We start from the raw sequence: 17,146 nt of genomic DNA, 5'->3' as shown, positions 1-17,146 counted from the left end.
GCTTGTGCATTTCAATAATAAAACTTTCATTCATGGGTGACCTACCACTAACTAGCTGCCTCAGCAAGGGTCCAGGACAGTTGAGGGGGAAGCATGACGCTGTTGACAACAATGTAATTTGGTTTTGACACCAAAGCTGGGTCTTATAAAAGCCATGAGAACACCCACCACAGGAAGAATAGCGATCGGTAGCAACTCAGAACCTTCCCACAGGGCCAGAGGCCACCCCAGCAGCTGTCACCACTACAAGCCGAATGCACCGACCACCAAAGCATGCGAACGTGAATTCCCCATCTGCACCCATGCTGTGGGCCAGGAGACAAAGAGCCATGGAAACTGAACACATTAAGAGTTCTTTTTTGTTGTTTTGTTTTGTTTTGTTTTTGACAGGCAGAGTGGAGACAGAGAGAAAGGTCTTCCTTTGCCATTGGTTCACCCTCCAATGGCCGCTGCGGCCGGTGCGCTGCGGCCGGCGCACCGCGCTGATCCGATGGCAGGAGCCAGGTACTTATCCTGGTCTCCCATGGGGTGCAGGGCCCAAGCACTTGGGCCATCCTCCACTGCACTCCTGGGCCACAGCAGAGAGCTGGCCTGGAAGAGGGGCAACCGGGACAGAATCTGGCGCCCCGACCGGGACTAGAACCCAGTGTGTCGGCGCCGCAAGGTGGAGGATTAGCCTAGTGAGCCGCGGCGCCGGCACATTAAGACTTCTTTAACACCTGCCAGGCTGCCTTTGCGAGAAGGGCCGGTGGGCAGCAACCCTGGCAGGGCTGTCTGGTGATGGACCAGGCCCTCCAGTGGGCCCCTTCTGCAGCACAGTGCCCATGAGCCCCTACTCTCCACAGCACACACTCTACACTCTCACTGCACAGTGCTCATGAGCCCTTACTCTCCACAGCACACACTCTACACTCTCGCTGCCTTGAGAAACACTGTTCAGGCATCATCCACAGCCTGCTTGGGGTCAGGAAAATGACGACGAGTGATACAAGGTCTGTACCCTGAGACATCATCAGTCCCCCAGGGGACAGAGTCCAGAAAGCCGCATCCCACAGCCTTGGATCCTCACCGCACATCCCCTTGCCTCTTGCCTCGGCCACGGAGGAAGGACATTGTCTGAAGGCCATCCCTGAAGAAGGGATCCCACGGGAGTGGCACTCCCGGGGGATCCACCTAAGGGGGCCAAGTGGGGCTGGGGTCATTTGCATCTGTCTCTCTGCCCCTTCAAATCCCCTGAAGGCCAGGCAGGCCTTGGCCATGGTTGCTTCCAGCCCACTTGCATGATCACTGGCAGCAGTGACAAGCCAAAGAACATCTTCCAACCCTGAGTTCCATGATGGTCTTTATCTTCTGCTCCCTCCAAGGCTCCTCACTCTGCAGGAACACTTGTGGGTGAGTGAGCAGCACGGAGCCCTGGCCGCCATCCCAAAACAGTGCATGCTGCATGCCCTGTCCACTCACCGCACTGTTCAGGGCTACAACACAGTCACATACTTGCACATTCTATTTTTTTAATTGTGAAATAATTATTTCACAGGAAAACACAAAAACATACATTCAGGTTAACAAATAGTCATACAGCAAATCTCTATATACCATCACCATCAACTGGGTCAAGACATAAAATAAATGGCCAGCATTCCCAAAGCCCCTTGCTTGCCCCTGCCAATCCCAATCCCAATCCTCCTCTGAAGTCACAACTAACCCAAAATTTTCCATCAATGCTGTGCTTTTTACAGTCTTATCTCCCCTGCATGAGTCCATTAACAATACCGCCCATTTTGGCCAGTTGTTCAACTTCAAAAAAAAAAATTATTTGAAAGGCAGAATGACAGAGATACACATACACACACACTTTTTTTCTCATTTACTGGTTCACTTCCCAAATGGCTACAACACTAGAGGCTGGGCCATGCTGAAGTCAGGATCCCGGAACCCCATCTGGGTCTCCCACATGGGTGGCAGGAACCCAAGTACTTGGGCCATCTTCTACTTTCCCAGGTGCATCAGCAGAAGCAGAGCAGCTGGGATTTGAACCAGCACTCCAATATGAGATGCTGGCTTCATAGGTAGTGGCCCAATGGTGCTGCACTACAATGCTGGCCCAGTTGTTCAACTTCTTATGAAAGGAATCACACTGGGTGTGTTCTCTCATGTGTTTTGTTCAGTATTATGTTCCTAAGAGTCGTCCAGGATTAGGGCCAGCATCCAACACTGCAACTGCTATGGCTCATTTGCTGTCACTGCGGGACCCTGTGCTGCTGCTGGACATCTGCACTCTTCCTGGTGCTGTGTGGACTTTCTGGTGCATGTGAGCTAGAGCACGGTTGGAGCAGATCCTGAGCAATGGGCCTGCTGCGCTATCAGGGATATGTGTTCTCACCTTAACACATCACGTACATCCTTCATAATCCTACGTTTTCCTCAGGGTAACGGTGCTGTCTGGAGTAGAGGCAAGGAGTTACAGTGTGACTTTGCCATCTTCTGTCCTCAGAACTGTGTTCCCTCCAGCCTGGCCAGCCTTGGCCCCTTGGGCTGCTCTCTGGCCTCCCTACCTCTGCAGTGCAGTTGGGTGGGGACGGGAGGAGGTTGAAAAAGAGGAAGTGGAAACCAAATACCAGGGCCACAGAAAAGTTTGGTCCACAAACCTCAATGCTTCAGCAGCACCTCGGGGGTAGGCGGACCATCATGCGAGCTGCTGTCAAGTACGCCTGGGGTTCCGGGCCAGCCACAGGCACGGAGGTGCGTTGCTGGACAAGCCATTGCTCGGCCGCAGGTTCTGGACTTGAGCCACAGCATGCAACGCTCACCCCAACACTGGGAGGTACATGTATGAACATGCCCATGTCACAGTGTGAAGACAGAGCCCCAGAGACAGGGAAGGACTGGCAGCATGGTGCTGTGGAGAACAGCATGGGATTTGCACCTGTCTCCAATTTTTTTTTTAAAGAAAATATCAGCTTTGTATTAAATTACAAATTCTTATTAGTTTATTTGTTATGTAATACAAAAGACAAAATAATACAATTCAACATTCCAGGTTCGCAGTGGGCCCATTGGGTTTAAATTGTGGCTTTGCCACTTAGTAAGTGGTGCAATCTTGGGTCACTTACCTACTTCCCCCAGCCTCAGTTTCCATATCTATAAAATAGGACTAACTGGCTCCCAGGGTTATTGAGGGAGTTAAAAGATAAAACATCTCTAAGGAGCTTGGCTTGGTGCTGGCACCAAGAGGAATGAATGGAACTCTAAGGGGCAGGGCTGTGAAATGGTAACCATTGCCATGGAGTCCAGCTTGGGCAATGGGGGGGGACACAGCCTGGCATGCCGAGACAGGGCCACCAAGCTGAGGGTGCCAGTCTGGTGCCATGTGAGAACTCAGTTGGTGGAGTGCTGGCCAGGTGGACTCTGGAACTTGGGCACCCAGATAGTGCTGTCCCTGCTGGGTCCACCTTTTTCCAGGGCACCTTCCTTACCTGTGGCTACTTCCAAGGGCAGTGATTTCTGATGGGGGGGAGACCTCTGCCCACACGGGAGCCTTGGTGCTACCTTCAGGAGCTGCACTGTCTGGCGACGGCAATGGCAGCCAATGGGCAGCAGAGCCTGTTGCTAGGGTCACTGCAAATCTTACTTGGTGACATGGGGCTGACCCTGCATTCACCCCTGAGAACCCTGGGAAACGCCAACCACAGATGTGAAATATGAGCGTCTCAAAACCACAACTGCATTTCCTTTGAGAGAAGATTCGGCTCTCCACCCCTCCAGCCCGGTGTGCGATGCCTCAGAGGGAAGAGCCTGGGCAGGAACCTACCCCCAGCTCATCTAGGACAGGCCTGAGCAGCAGGAGGGCAGGGGCTCCTGCAAAGCAAGGACCTCAAAAGCTTCCATCCCCACCCTGGTGGCTGCCAGCCCCAGCCTGGCCTTCCTTCACACGCCTAGGACGCTTGTTCCTGGCCCCACTTCCTGCAGCCTTGGGAAGCCAGCTAGCTTGAGGGAGACGCAGGGCAGGAAGGGAGGAAGTGGGCCCGCCTGGGGCCCTCGCCAGCTGCACAGGCCACACTGCTCTGCTGCAGCTCAGACGGTTGGTGGTTTCAGTTGTTCACCTCCCTTCAGTGCATCTTCCAGCTTAACATTAAGGAAGGAAAAAAAAGTGCCCCACCCCAAAGGTGGGAGGGAAGCTGTGTCTTTAGTGTTTCCAAAATGCTACTCACAAGCCGGTACGGTGGTGCAGCAGGTTAAAGCACAGGCCTGCAGTGCCAGCATCCTATATAGGCACCAGTTTAAGTCCTGGCTGCTCTACTTTCAAACCAACTCCATGCTAATGAGCCTGGGAAAGCAGCGGAGGATGGCCCAAGCATGTGGGACCCTGCACTCATGCAGGAGACCTGGAGGAAGCTCCTGGCTCCTGGCTTCAGATCAGCTCAGTTCTGGCCATTGCAGCCATTTGGGGAGTGAACTAGTGGATGGAAGACCCCACCCCCACCCCCAGTCTCTCTCTACCTCTCTCTGTAACTCTGCCTTTCAAATAAAAACAACAAAACAACAAAAACAAAATGCTACTCACTGTTCCCTTGCAGACTGGGAACTGTGCTGACATTCTGCTGCCTTACTGGATCCTCAGGACTCCGGCCAAGGTGATAACAGCTGCTGATGACTGAGTTCTCACCACGCGACAGGAGCATGAACTAATTCACAGCATTCACTGGGATTGTTTCCATTTTACAGAAGTGAAACATGAGGCCAAGGGAGATTTGGAAGTTGACTCAAGGTCCTATACTCCATGCATGGCAGAGCTCAGATTTGATCCCAGATGATTCCAAAGCCCTAAGGTACCTGCCATACTGCCTTTCATGGTACACACACAACAGCACCTCCCATTTACAGATGAGAAAATCAGACAACTGCAAGGGTGTGTGGGGGCCGAAATCAGGGTTGCTTCCTCAGTCCATGTCTCCTCTCAAAGGACTGTCTGGTGCATCCTCCAACTGCTGTCCTGCCTCTAAACCCACAGGCCTTTCTTTCCTTGGTGGCCCAGGGACCACCTTTCCCTACTGATATGGAAGAGGCTATGTAAAGTCCACCTGTACAGGTAAGGGGGACAAGGTCAGGGCGATCAAGGATGTGCCAAAGGAGACTCCCTTCCCCCTGCCAGTTCCCCCTGCTAAGCCCACAGCTTTCAGAAACTGCCTGTATACATGGGGGACAGTCAAAGCATTCCATGGGCTGGGGGCAAGCAAGGAACCACACGCAGCAGAGCTAGCAGTCTGCCACTGCATCCTCAAGTGAAGGTGCCCAGAGGGGCTGACAGGGGTCCACACACTGCAGCCTGGGATGCAGTCCCTTGGCTGGAGCACCGGCCGGCTGTTGGGCTCTTCAGGCATCAGTAGTCAGCACACCTTAAATGGTTTTCTGCGTGATGCTACTGCATGCCAGGCACTGTTCCAGGAACTGGGGACACACAACAAACACTACATGGCAGGCCCAGGCCACACATGATTTAGCTCTGTGAGGTAGGCAAACATTAGGCAAATAACCACACAGAAATCTGAAAACACAGGTGCTGTGAGAGGCTGCAACCGCAGGGATCTTCATCTAAGAGGGAGTACATGGCATAGGGGAGGAGGGGTGCTTGGGCAGCCATCCCCTAAGGAAGAGGCAGCTCATGTGAGGAGGCAGCAGGCGGAGTTAGCAGGTGAGGACAGTTGTGGCTCGCTCTCTACCCTCCTGCCCTGCATTCCAGTCTCCTCAGGAAACCTGCAGCTTCCGGGAGAGCTGCTCTGCTGATGGGGTCAAAGTCGCCCCAGAGCAGAGCCCTTGCTGGCAGCTGCTTTTAGTGTTTGTGCCCAGGTGAGCACAAACCAGTGTGTGGGCATATGCATGTGCATGCACGTGTGTGTGTGTGTGTGTGTGTGTTGGGGAGTGACCACAGAAGGGAGCCCACAGTTTTTGATCTTTGATCCTCAGCTAAACGAAGCAGTTTCACCTCCTTTCCTGATTGAAGTCCTCAGTGTACATGTGGGGAAGCCCCAGCAGACCAAAGGGAGATGGAATGGCCCAGATTAACCAACAGCCTGGTCCCTCCTAAAGCCCCGCTGAAAAGCATTTTCAACATCAGCATGAAATCAGCTCTTCCTAGAGAGCAAAAACCGTTCCAGGACTGCAGAGAGCTGGCCCGTGTGGGAGGGAGCTGGGCAGTGCTGAGGCCCCTGTCCCCAGGCTCACTGTGCCCGCAAACATGCTCCCCTCCGCCATGCCGCGTTCTCCTCCCCCCGCCATCCCCCACTGGGATTCTCCCTTTGGAAAAGAAACCTCTGGGGTTTCCAGTTTCCTTCTCCAGTTTCAGCTTAGAGGTGGCGCTGCCAGCTTTCCGTTTCCTGTCCCCAAGGCTCCGCAGAGGAGCTGAGGGGCGAGAAAAGCTGTTCCAGCCACCACCCTGCTCCCTGGGAGCCCCACCCTTCCCCCCCCCGGGAGCAGGGCACTGGCAGAACCCACGGTGGGGGAGGTTGTGCAAAGGCAGAGTCCCAGCGCTCCGGCATCTGAGGCTGAAGGTGTGGGTTCCTTGGAGATTCCAATGTGGCCTCAGAGACCATGGAAACAGCCACAGCACATCTTAGGCACATGAAACCCTCCTCCCCTGCCTGGTGCCATTGGACAAGGCAGATGTCAGTTCTTCAGGGCTCCAGGTGGTAGGGAGTCCCGGCTGCAGACTTCACACAAGCTTTACTCTTTCCCTAACCTCTAACAGCCATTACTAGAAACAAAATAGGAAAGAAACTAATCTATTAAAAGCCTCTAGGTTCTCTTGCTCTGTCCCTTGTGCTGTTTATTTGCAAATTGTAACAATTTAAAAAAGGATTTGAGGCCATTTAAATGCTCTGCAGCCCCAGTTTGAGTGCACCTGTGACAGCTGTGGGGGTTGGGGCTTCCAATGGACCCCTGCCCTGGTTTGGTCTCAGGGACACTAGGTTAGCAGGTCCCCAGTTAGCCTAGCAGATGTAGACCTTTCCTAATCTCTAGGGCAAATTTGTTCTTCCATGCATCTAGTATCAGTTTTTGATCAATCATTAATCAAAGCTGCAATAAAAAGATAATCTCAGACTGGGTTGTAAAGGTCCTGACAACAACATTAAACAAACCTTGCCGTGGAGGCCTTTGGAGGCAAATGAAGTCACTGTGCATCTGGAACCAGCGGGCACGAACATGAACTTCAGCATCTGAGCAACTGTGGCCCCTTGGTGCCCCTCCCCCTGCCAAGGATGCTGACAAAACCCTGGATCCTGGATCAGATGACAAAGCTAGGGAAGGGGTCTGGGGCCAGTTCTACATGGCAATGGTGGCAGGACAACCCCAGAACCCAAAGAGGTCCCAAGAAGAAGGGAGCCACAGCTTGTGAAGCTTGGCTCATTCCTGCTGAACCACAGCGGTACAGGGCAGGGAACAGAGGCTGTGGGGCCCCCACTCCTTTCAGAGCCTTCTCAGTGGGGGAGGGCATATCTGCTCGTTGGAGCTGGCGGCATAGCCTCGTGACAGGCTGGAGCAGCTGGATGCGAGAAGCAGAAGAAACATTGATAACGTGGCCCAGGAAGCAAGGGGCACAAGATGGAGATCAGGGTCATGGGGGAGGGGACCTGAGGCTGGCACAGCCTGGACCAACAGGCTCAGGGAGACACGAGAGCCAACATGCTCACGTGGCCACTGCTAAGGTGTGGGGCATCTGAGAGCTGTAGTCACTTGCTTTTCTCTCCAACCCTTTCCAAGGTATGGGTAGCACACCTTCAGACACTGAAAAGAAATGGGTATTTGCAGCAAAGGGCTCTCCTGGAGACACAGGGAAGTGGAATCAGCCATGAGAAGTGGTCGCAGTACTGGCACCTACAACAGGGGCTGCCAGGGAGGACATGGCACCGTGGGGAACGTCAGGGGATGGAAGTGAGGAGACTCTTTAAGCCTATTATGACCTCTGAGGAGACATAAGCATGCTCACACACACACACACACACACACGACCTCTGAGGAGACATAAGCATCACACACACACACACACACACACACACACACACACGACCTCTGAGGAGACATAAGCATTCTCACACACACACACAAACACACACACATTCCTTTTTAGAGAAGGAAAGAAAGGAAAGTACACTGTGAAATTGGAATAGCGGCTGTCTCTACCTGGTGATTGCAAATGATTTTCATTTTTCCTTTTGTGTTGAATAATGTTTTCAAAAAATCTTTGTAACACTTCCAAATTACTTTTTATTATGGTAAAATATATGTAAAATTATTCATTTTAGCCAATTTTAAGCACACCCATACTGTTGCACAGCTGTCACCCCTGCCTGCCTCCATAGTTTTCTCATCTTTTTGAATTGAAACTCTGCCCATTAAACACCAGTCCCCTTCCCCTCCCACCTCAGAAGGAGACTCTGTTGCCCCAGGTGGGGTCTTGAAGGGTAGGAGAAGAGCCCCTGAAAGAAGGGGAAGCTGGGATCAGGCCCAGGGAAAGGAGCAGAGTCTCTCCGTGGGTGAGACTCACGAGAAAATTCAAGTGTTGGCAAGAAAGGGGAGGAGCCAGACCTCTCCTACCCCGAGGAAGGGAACACTCTTCCTGTAAACACTGCAGGCCCAGACTGACTGACACAGGCTACCGCTGGACCAGTCACAGGAGGCCCAGCATTTGCACTTGGACTCTCAGACCCAAAGTCTCCTGTGCCTGTTAAGCAGGAAGTTAATGCTCCATTACAATGGCAGGGACCCACTGGGGTCTCACCCACAGAGATCCTTCATGTGGAATATTTTTTTGCCATAGTATCTTGGCTTTCCATGCCTGAAATGTTCTCACAGGCTTTTCAGCCAGACCAGGAAGCCTTAAGCGCTGATTCTGAGGTCAGAGTGTTACTTAAAGCGAATGTCATTCTATTAGTCTGCTGTGTGGACTGCTTCCCATGTTGGAACATTCTCTCTTTTTTAATTCTATCTACTATTATTATTAGACACTTGATCCTATTTATATGATCACTTTAACACTTAAGATAGCATTTTTACTATCCAGCTTAATGGGATTTGGGGTCTCATGACAAGGTTTAAATCTGTACCCCTTAGGCCGGTGCCGCGGCTCACTAGGCTAATCCTCCGCCTTGCGGAGCCAGCACACTGGGTTCTAGTCCCGGTGGGGGTACTGTTTTCTGTCCCGGTTACCCCTCTTCCAGGCCAGCTCTCTGCTATGGCCCGGGAGTGCAGTGGAGGATGGCCCAAGTGCTTGGGCCCTGCACCTGCATGGGAGACCAGGATAAGTACCTGGCTCCTGCCATCGGATCAGCGCGGTGCACCGGCCGCGGCGGCCATTGGAGGGTGAACCAACGGCAAAGGAAGACCTTTCTCTCTCTCTCTCTCTCTCACTGTCCACTCTGCCTGTCCAAAAAAAAAAAAAAAAAAAAAAGGCTGTATAGTTCTGCATATATTCCTACAGATTTACTTCTAAGGGGTACAGATTTTTTTTTTTTTTTTGACAGGCAGAGTGGACAGTGAGAGAGAGAGAGACGAACAGAAAGGTCCTCCTTTGCCATTGGTTCACTCCCTAATGGCCGCTGCGGCCGGTGTGCTGCAGCTGGTGTACTGCGCTGATCCGAAGCCAGGAGCCAGGCGTGCTGTGGCTGGTGTACTGCGCTGATCTGAAGTCAAGAGCCAGGTGCCTCTCCTGGTCTCCCATGCGGGTTCAGGGCCCAAGGACTTGGGCCATCCTCCACTGCACTCCTGGGCCACAGCAGAGAGCTGGACTAGAAGAGGAGCAACTGGGACAGAATCCGGCGCCCTGACCGGGACTAGAACCCAGTGTGCCCGCGCCGCAGGCAGAGAATTAGCCTATTGAGCCGCAGGGCCGGCAACTATACAGTTTTATAATAACAAACTTCCTCCTCCCTTTCTTATTCCCACTCTTATTTTTTTTTACTAAGATTCATCATCAATTGACTTTATACACATATGATTAACTCTATGTTAAGTAAAGAGTTCAATAAATAGTATTAAGAAAAAAATAAAAACAAAAACAAAAAAACCCAAACTCTTCCTTGACAGTCAAGACAAGTGCAGCTCAAGTCATCCCTTCTCGAAGTGTCGATTTCACTTCTACAGATTTCGTTTTAGGTGCTCTATTAGATCTCACAGATCAGGGAGAACATGTGGTATTTGTCCCTTTGGGACTGGCTTATTTCACTAAGCATGATGTATTCCAGGTTCATTCATTTTGTTGCGAATGACTGGATTTTATTTATTTTTTTACCACTGTGTCGTATTCTATAGAATAAATATCTCATAATTTCTTTATCCAGTCTTTGGTTGATGGGCATTTAGGTTGATTCCCTGTCTTCGTTACTGTGAATTGAGCTGCAATAAACAAGGGGGTGCAGATTAACTCTTTTATTTACTGATTTCATTTCCCTTGGGTAAATTCCCAGGAGAGAGATGGCTGGGTCAGATGGTAGGTCCATATTCAGATTTTTTGAGGTATTTCTATACTGTCTTCCATAGTGGCTTTACCAGTTTACATTCCTACCAACAATGGTCTAGGTACCTTTTTCCCCATATCCTCGCCAGCATTTGTTGTTTGTTGATTTCTGTATGAAAGCCATTCTAACTGGAGTCAGGTGAAACCTCATTGTGGTTTTGAACTGCATTTCCCTGATGGCTAATGGTCCTGAACATATCTTTATGTGTCTGTTGGCCATTTGGATTTCCTCTTTTGAAAAATGTCTGTTAAAGTCCTTTGCCCATCTCTTAACTGGGGTGTTTGCTTTGTTGTTGTGGATGTATTCTCAACATTAAACTGTATAACCTTAACCCCAGTGCAAATGACAGAACACTCCCTCTCAGATTCATCTGATGGAAGCCCTCCTCCATTAAACCTTGCTACCTTGCTTACCTCTACTACGTCTTGTGCCTGAGATTTTCCTTGCATAAGGATGTGAACCTCTACCACCCACCTCTGCTAACATGCTCAGAGCAATCTCCAAGATGGGCCTGATCCATAGGACTTGGCACAGTCCACGTCTGTAGTTAGCTCTGGGCCCACCAGGCTCCCAAGTGTCAGTTTTGCCCATGTGCCTTCCTGCCCCTCATCTCAGATCATGCAGTTAGCCAAACTACAGGTGGCAGAAGGTGGTCCATACTCTTCAAGGAGCATAAGGGACAGACAAGGAAGAACTGACCCCTCCCTCCATGCTTTAGGCAGTGTGGTGAACCCCACAAGGTGTTCAGAGCTCACTGGGGCTATGACTGAGGGGCCCAGGCCAAATGCCAGAATCCTAGAACTTCTTTGCCCCCTGCAACTCCCAGTGGTCCAACTGCAGCCTTGCCACAGAGCTCCCTGCCAGCCTGGCATATGCACCAATGTGAGCCCACAGGCCATCCTGGCCTTATGCCTGCCCAGCTGGAGTCAGAAGGGAGGAATAAGCTGACGACATGTAAGGTCTACATTTTAATTGCAGTTTCCTTCTCACATTGGAGGATGGCATCACTGAGTTATCAAATGGCATTGTTCTCACTGTGTGGGAGCACAGAGAAACTCCCAGCAGTCCCTGGGACAAGGGTGCAGTCCAGGGGCAGGGACAAGATGAGCACAGAGGCAATGGAGACTCAATCAAGGCAGCAGGCCATTGGGGGCCAGTGTGGATGCTTACTTCAAGGGCTGCGACTCTCAGAATAGCTACAGCCAGGGACTTCCTGGAGCAGGGTGCCTCAGCTACAGTGTAGATTCTAGAGCAAAGAACAGAGAAGGCCATTCCAGATGATGGAAATGACAACCAGGACTCACACGCAAGCCCAATACCCAGCTAGGCCCACACTCACTCAGGACACCCCCAGCAGCTGCTCGCCCACCCAGGAACAAGGCCACAGACAATAGGCCTCCCTCACCTATACCTGGGACCCTGGAGCCCATGCTCCACTGTCCCCCAGCCTGACCACAAGTTCCACATGAGCTGGGTCTTGTTCAACAGGACCTAGAAACTGGGAAGTACCTGGCCTGGTGCCCTCCACTTCCTTCACATGATTCCCAGGGCTCTGGGAGATCAGCATGGGGCCATTTTTGTGGTCAGGAAATGTCTGTGGCAGCTGTGGATGCCACAGGCCCTCCCCCGGGCCTTTCTGAAGTGGAGGTGCATTCCTAAAGCTCCGCTCTCCCATTGCTTCTTCCTTGTGGGCTCAGCTTGATGGTGGTGGTGGGGGGGGTGAAGATTATCTTTCCCCAGGCCCAAGAGGTCCTCTCAGATCCACAGAGCTCTAAAGTCAAGGAAAGAACACTGAAAAGGAGCAGCAGATACTAATTTGTGGTTTAGCTCAATGGTTTCAACCTTGGCTGCACATTAGTTACTTAAGGAGCTCTTAAAAAAAACTCATGCCCAAAGAGCAGATCTAAATGGCTAGTAAACATATGAAAAGGTGCTCCACTGTATTAGTCATCAGGGAAATGTAAATTAAAACCACACTGTGATTGTGATACTACCTCCACTAGAATGGCTAACATGAAAAAGAAAAAAACAAAAACAGAAACAAAAAAACTGTTGGCAAGGATGTGAAGACTCCAGAACTCTCACACATGGCTGGAGGGAGTACAGATCAGCAGGAAAATTATTTGGCAGCAGAGACAAAGGCTGAACAAACTAACATCCTTGAGTGGAGGATTTCATTTACATCACATAGTTTGAACAGGCAAACCTGGTAGGCACCATGGCTCACTAAGCTAATCCTCTGCCTGCAGCGCCGGCACCCGATTCTAATCCCGGTTGGGGCACCAGATTCTGTCCCGGTTGCCCCTCTTCCAGGCCAGCTCTCTGCTGTGGCCTGGGAGTGCAGTGGAGGATGGCCCAAGTGCTTGGGCCCTGAACCCCATGGGAGACCAGGGGGAGACACTTGGCTCCTGGCTTCGGATTGGCGCAGTGCCGGCCGCCGCACACCGGCCATGGCGGCCACTTGGGGGGTGAACCAATGGAAAAAGGAGGACCTTTCTGTCTCTCTCTCACTGTCTAACTCTACCTGTCTAAATAAATAAATAAACAAAAAAGAAAACAGGCAAACCTAACTTACACTGTTGGAAGCCAGAATGGCGGCTAGCCTCTGGAGCGGACGGTGATCAGAGGCAGTGCCCAGGACTGCAGGCGATGCTCTGTCTATGCGGATGCTGGCAACGAGGCCAAGTTCACTTTGTGAACATTCATGAGTTCTACACGTGTGATTCGTGCTGCCAAGTTGCTGTTGCTTTTATGTATTTATTTATTTTTGGCATCTATGACGCTGTCTCAAAAAGTTCACAGACGATGGTATTAAAAGTTTATTTTGGTGCAAAACAAATTTGAAGATCATGCACATAAGGATCCTTCAAAAAATTTATGAAACATGGATACCAAAATTTTTTGCACCAAAATAAACATTTTAATTCCATTTCCACCAACTTTTTGAAGTACCCTCATACATTATCCTCTAACAAAAACTCAAAAATGCTTGTGTGAGGGAGGGGAGCATGGGTTCCAGCTCCAGATTCCAGTTTCCCACTAATGCAGACCCTGAGAAGCAGCAGTGATGGCTCAAGTCATTAGGTGTCTGCCACTCATGTGGGAGACCTGGGTTGAGTTTCTGGCTCCCAGCTTTGGCCTGGTTCAGTCTCAGCCATTGCAGACATTTGAGGAATAAGCCAGTGGATGGAATCTCTGTTTGCCTATTTAAAAAAAGTTGAAAAAAAAATTTTTTTTTGACAGGAAGAGTGGACAGTGAGAGAGAGAGAGAGAAAAAGGTCTTCTTTGCCATTGGTTCACCCTCCGATGGCTGCCACGGCCGGCGCACCGCGCTGATCCAAAAACAGGAGCCAGGTGCTTCTCCTGGTCTCCCATGGGGTGCAGGGCCCAAGCACTTGGGCCATCCTCCACTGCACTCCCTGGCCACAGCAGAGAGCTGGCCTTGAGGAGGGGCAACCGGGACAGAATCTGGTGCCCCAACCGGGACTAGAACCCGGTGTGCCGGCACCGCAGGCAGAGAATTAGCCTGTTGAGCCACGGCGCTGGCCCAAAAGTTGAAAATTTTTGAAACATACATCATTTCGGTCAGAGGTGCAAGGCCTTATCTCTGAGGTGAGAGTGAGGTCCAGGCATCAGTCTTGTCCGTCTGTCTTTTCTTTCTTTCTCTCTTTCTTTTTCTTTTTGACAGGCAGAGTTAGACAGTGAGAGAGAGAGAAAGAGACAGGTCTTCCTTTTTCCGTTGGTTCACCCCTGAAATGGCTGCTACGGCCAGCACGCTGTGCCGATCTGAAGCCAGGAGCCAGGTGCTTCCTCCTGGTCTCCTATGTGGGTGCAGGGCCCAAGCACTTGGGCCATCCTTCGCTGCCTTCCCAGGCCACAGCAGAGAGCTGGACTGGAAGAGGAGCAACCGGGACAGAATCTGGTGCCCCAACCAGGACTAGAACCCGGGCTGGTGCCACAGGCGGAGGATTAGCCTAGTGAGCTGTGGTGCTGGCCAAGGCATCAGTATTTTCTAATACCCCAGATGACTACCATGTGCAGAAAAGAGTGAAAGACCTGGTTTCAAATCGTGGGAAAATCAGACCCACCCAAGGATCTCAGAAGGCACTGACCAAGGCCACTTCCTGTTTAGGGAGTGAGATTTGGGGCCTCCTTCCTGGGCAGCGTGGCATGATGTTGCAATATCTCCTGGGCGGTGTCTGCTGAAAGCTGGTTGCATCAGTTTGCCACGACGTGTAATGGGAATAAGGTGGGCCGTGCTCTGCCCTGCGCCAGAGTAGCCAATCTCTCAGCATAGCTGCTATGGGGCTTTTGACAGACAGGTGGCAACTATGCTTCCTGGTGAAGGCACTGCAGAGGCTCTGAGGACATCAGTGGGCAGGGAGAGGATCTGGCTCAAGACTGTGTACATTAGTGGATAACAGCCAGCCCTGGATTCTAGACAACGCCCAAACTCCCCAGCCTGTGCGAGCAGATTAGGAACTTACAACATCTGTCCACGGACCATGTTGGGCTCAGCTCTAAGTGCGGGGCTGATGTTTTTCCTTCCTCCATACTTCCATGTGGTTAATGGCAGACTCCCTAGCAACGGCCACCCTCTAGCATGCTCTGGTCAAACTACAGGCAGCCTGGCCCAGATAACACACAGCACAGAGGTGTTACACCACCACCACCACTACCAGCCATCTGCCCTCCCAGAAACACGGACCCTGAACCTCCTGCTGTGGGAGGGCTGTGCCAAGGCCTGGGCCCCACCGGGGACAGTGAGCAGGCTGGGTTTGTGGGCCGTGCCCTTGCATGTTTGTCTGGCAGCATTGCGTCTGTACAGCAAGAGCAAACAGGAAGGAGCCTGAGGCCTCCTGCACTTCTGTGGGCAAAGGACGCTGGGGGTCTTGGCTGGGCTCACATGGCCAAAAGACACAGAGTGGCGTGGGCTGCCAGAGGACAAGCCCAACTGATAACGCTATGTCACTCAAGAGTAGCCATGCTTGACAAAGACATTCCTAGAGGTAAAAGAAGCATGCATGGGGCAGGAGGGGTGTAAGAACACCTCCTCACTGCAGCCCCTATTCTCTGCCTCCTTGGCTTCAGTCTCCCCCTATGACATGGGGACAATGCCCCCAGGGCCTTTTCCTCCTGTCCAAGACAGCTCCAAAGCGGTGGCCTAGAAGAAGGCCTGGACCCTGAGAAATCTGCCTATGCTGCTGCTAACTGGGATCTCAGGCCCCAGGAGCCACCCCATCTCACCTGTGAGATTCCACAGTGGCAACCCTTGCCAGCCAGAGTAGCAGTACCCCTTCCTGTCATTTTAAGAAGCATTTATAAAACATTTCCTTTTCATGCTTCAGGAAATGGGTGGCCAGGAGGAGTTCTTGATGTTATTTTTTTTCCTAGAGATATGTGTGCTTCAAAGACATTTGCAAGTTAAAAAAAAAAGTGAGGGCTGCTTAGGGCAGGAGTCCTAGGCAGCAAGAGAATGCAGAGGGTCACGCAGGCTGGATACAGAGGTGGGCACAGGAGGAATGGGCTCCTGGAAGCACTTGCAGGGGTGATGTGTGGGCAGTGACAGGCCTGCGCCTCCCTGGGCCCCAGTGTGTCCTCATCCCACTGGGTGGACAAGCACATGCCACTCCTCAGATCAAAAGCACCAACAAGAGAAACCAACCTGGAAACACACAGGCAGGGCTGTCCGTTCTCCAGGAAGGCATTTACACAATTCTGAAACCGCAGGCAGCTTCCTGTCTGTCACATGACCTCAGAAAGGTGCTATGCATAAGTTTTCTGTCCTGGCCCCCCTTTATTGACATGTTTACTTCCCCTCTCAAAACACCCAAGTCACTAACCTGGTGCCCTCTATTATCTGTATTACTGTTAAAAAGTATATGTGTGTGTGTGTATGTGTGTGTGTGTGTATAAAGTCCAGAATACCCAAAGCTGAGGACTCCTAGAACAGTCCCTGGGGACCTCACTCTTGGACTATTCACTCTTGCGTTAGAAGCAAATTGGAAAAACTGTCTGTACTCAGAGTCCCAGCAGGTGACAGAGTCACACCCCACAGTAACAGAGCAGAGTTTAAGCAAGAGACTATTAACAGGAGGGGATCAGGACTGAAGGAAACCCCCAAGGGTAGGTGAAGTACCTTGGGGCCAGCAGCAGGGGGGGCTGAGATCAACAACCCCACCCCCACCCCTTACCGGGGAAGACAAGAGAGTGGCTATGGGAACTCAGAGACGGCTGCAGGGGAGGACAGGTGCGATGGTTGTGGTTTGGAGTGGAAGGACACAGATATTGGTGACCTGAGATCTGGCAAGGGAGGGAATCGGGGGGGAGGGACACAGCACCCCAACATCATCCTCCCTCACCCTTCAGCCTCCACTCCAAACCCAACTGACACGTGAGGCCCAGGAGCCTGGCTGATGCAATGCACAAAGGTCCAATGCTGGCAGGGTTCGGGGGAGGGGCAGACAGCAAACAGTGGCCAGCAGTCACCCAAGTTAGTTCCTCTTAAAAGACTACACTACAGGGGCCAGTGCTGTGGCACAGAAGGCTAAGCTTTCGCCTGCAGTGTCTGCATCCCATATGGCCACCAGTTTGAGTCCCAGCTGCTCCACTTCTTATCCAGTTCTCTGTTAATG

At 51.6% G+C, this 17,146-nt stretch overlaps 1 long non-coding RNA gene across 19 annotated transcripts in view; it reads right to left on the bottom strand.

Annotated features, from left to right (window-relative positions):
* The window catches only part of LOC103347986 (uncharacterized), a 117,400-nt gene that overhangs the window by 51,622 nt on the left and 48,632 nt on the right, over positions 1–17,146 (bottom strand). For 5 of the 19 annotated variants that reach the window (XR_011389720.2, XR_016236085.1, XR_016236076.1 and 2 more), the window contains 2 exons: positions 12,021–12,282; positions 11,467–11,757 (listed from right to left, as the gene is read on the bottom strand). The exons of 11 other annotated variants lie outside the window; for them this stretch is intronic. This is a non-coding gene — a long non-coding RNA (uncharacterized LOC103347986). Of the gene's footprint in view, positions 1–11,466; positions 11,758–12,020; positions 12,283–17,146 lie in introns of those variants that run through there. 3 more of the 19 variants (XR_011389721.2, XR_016236086.1, XR_016236082.1) reach the window with 1 other exon arrangement.

The sequence above is a fragment of the Oryctolagus cuniculus genome, chromosome 6, assembly GCF_051225735.1.
Source record: "Oryctolagus cuniculus isolate XC-2025 breed Fujian yellow rabbit chromosome 6, ASM5122573v1, whole genome shotgun sequence".
Lineage (NCBI taxonomy): Eukaryota > Metazoa > Chordata > Mammalia > Lagomorpha > Leporidae > Oryctolagus > Oryctolagus cuniculus.
The sequence above is the reverse complement of the archived record's forward strand: the minus strand, read 5'-3'. Positions and strand labels throughout refer to the sequence as shown.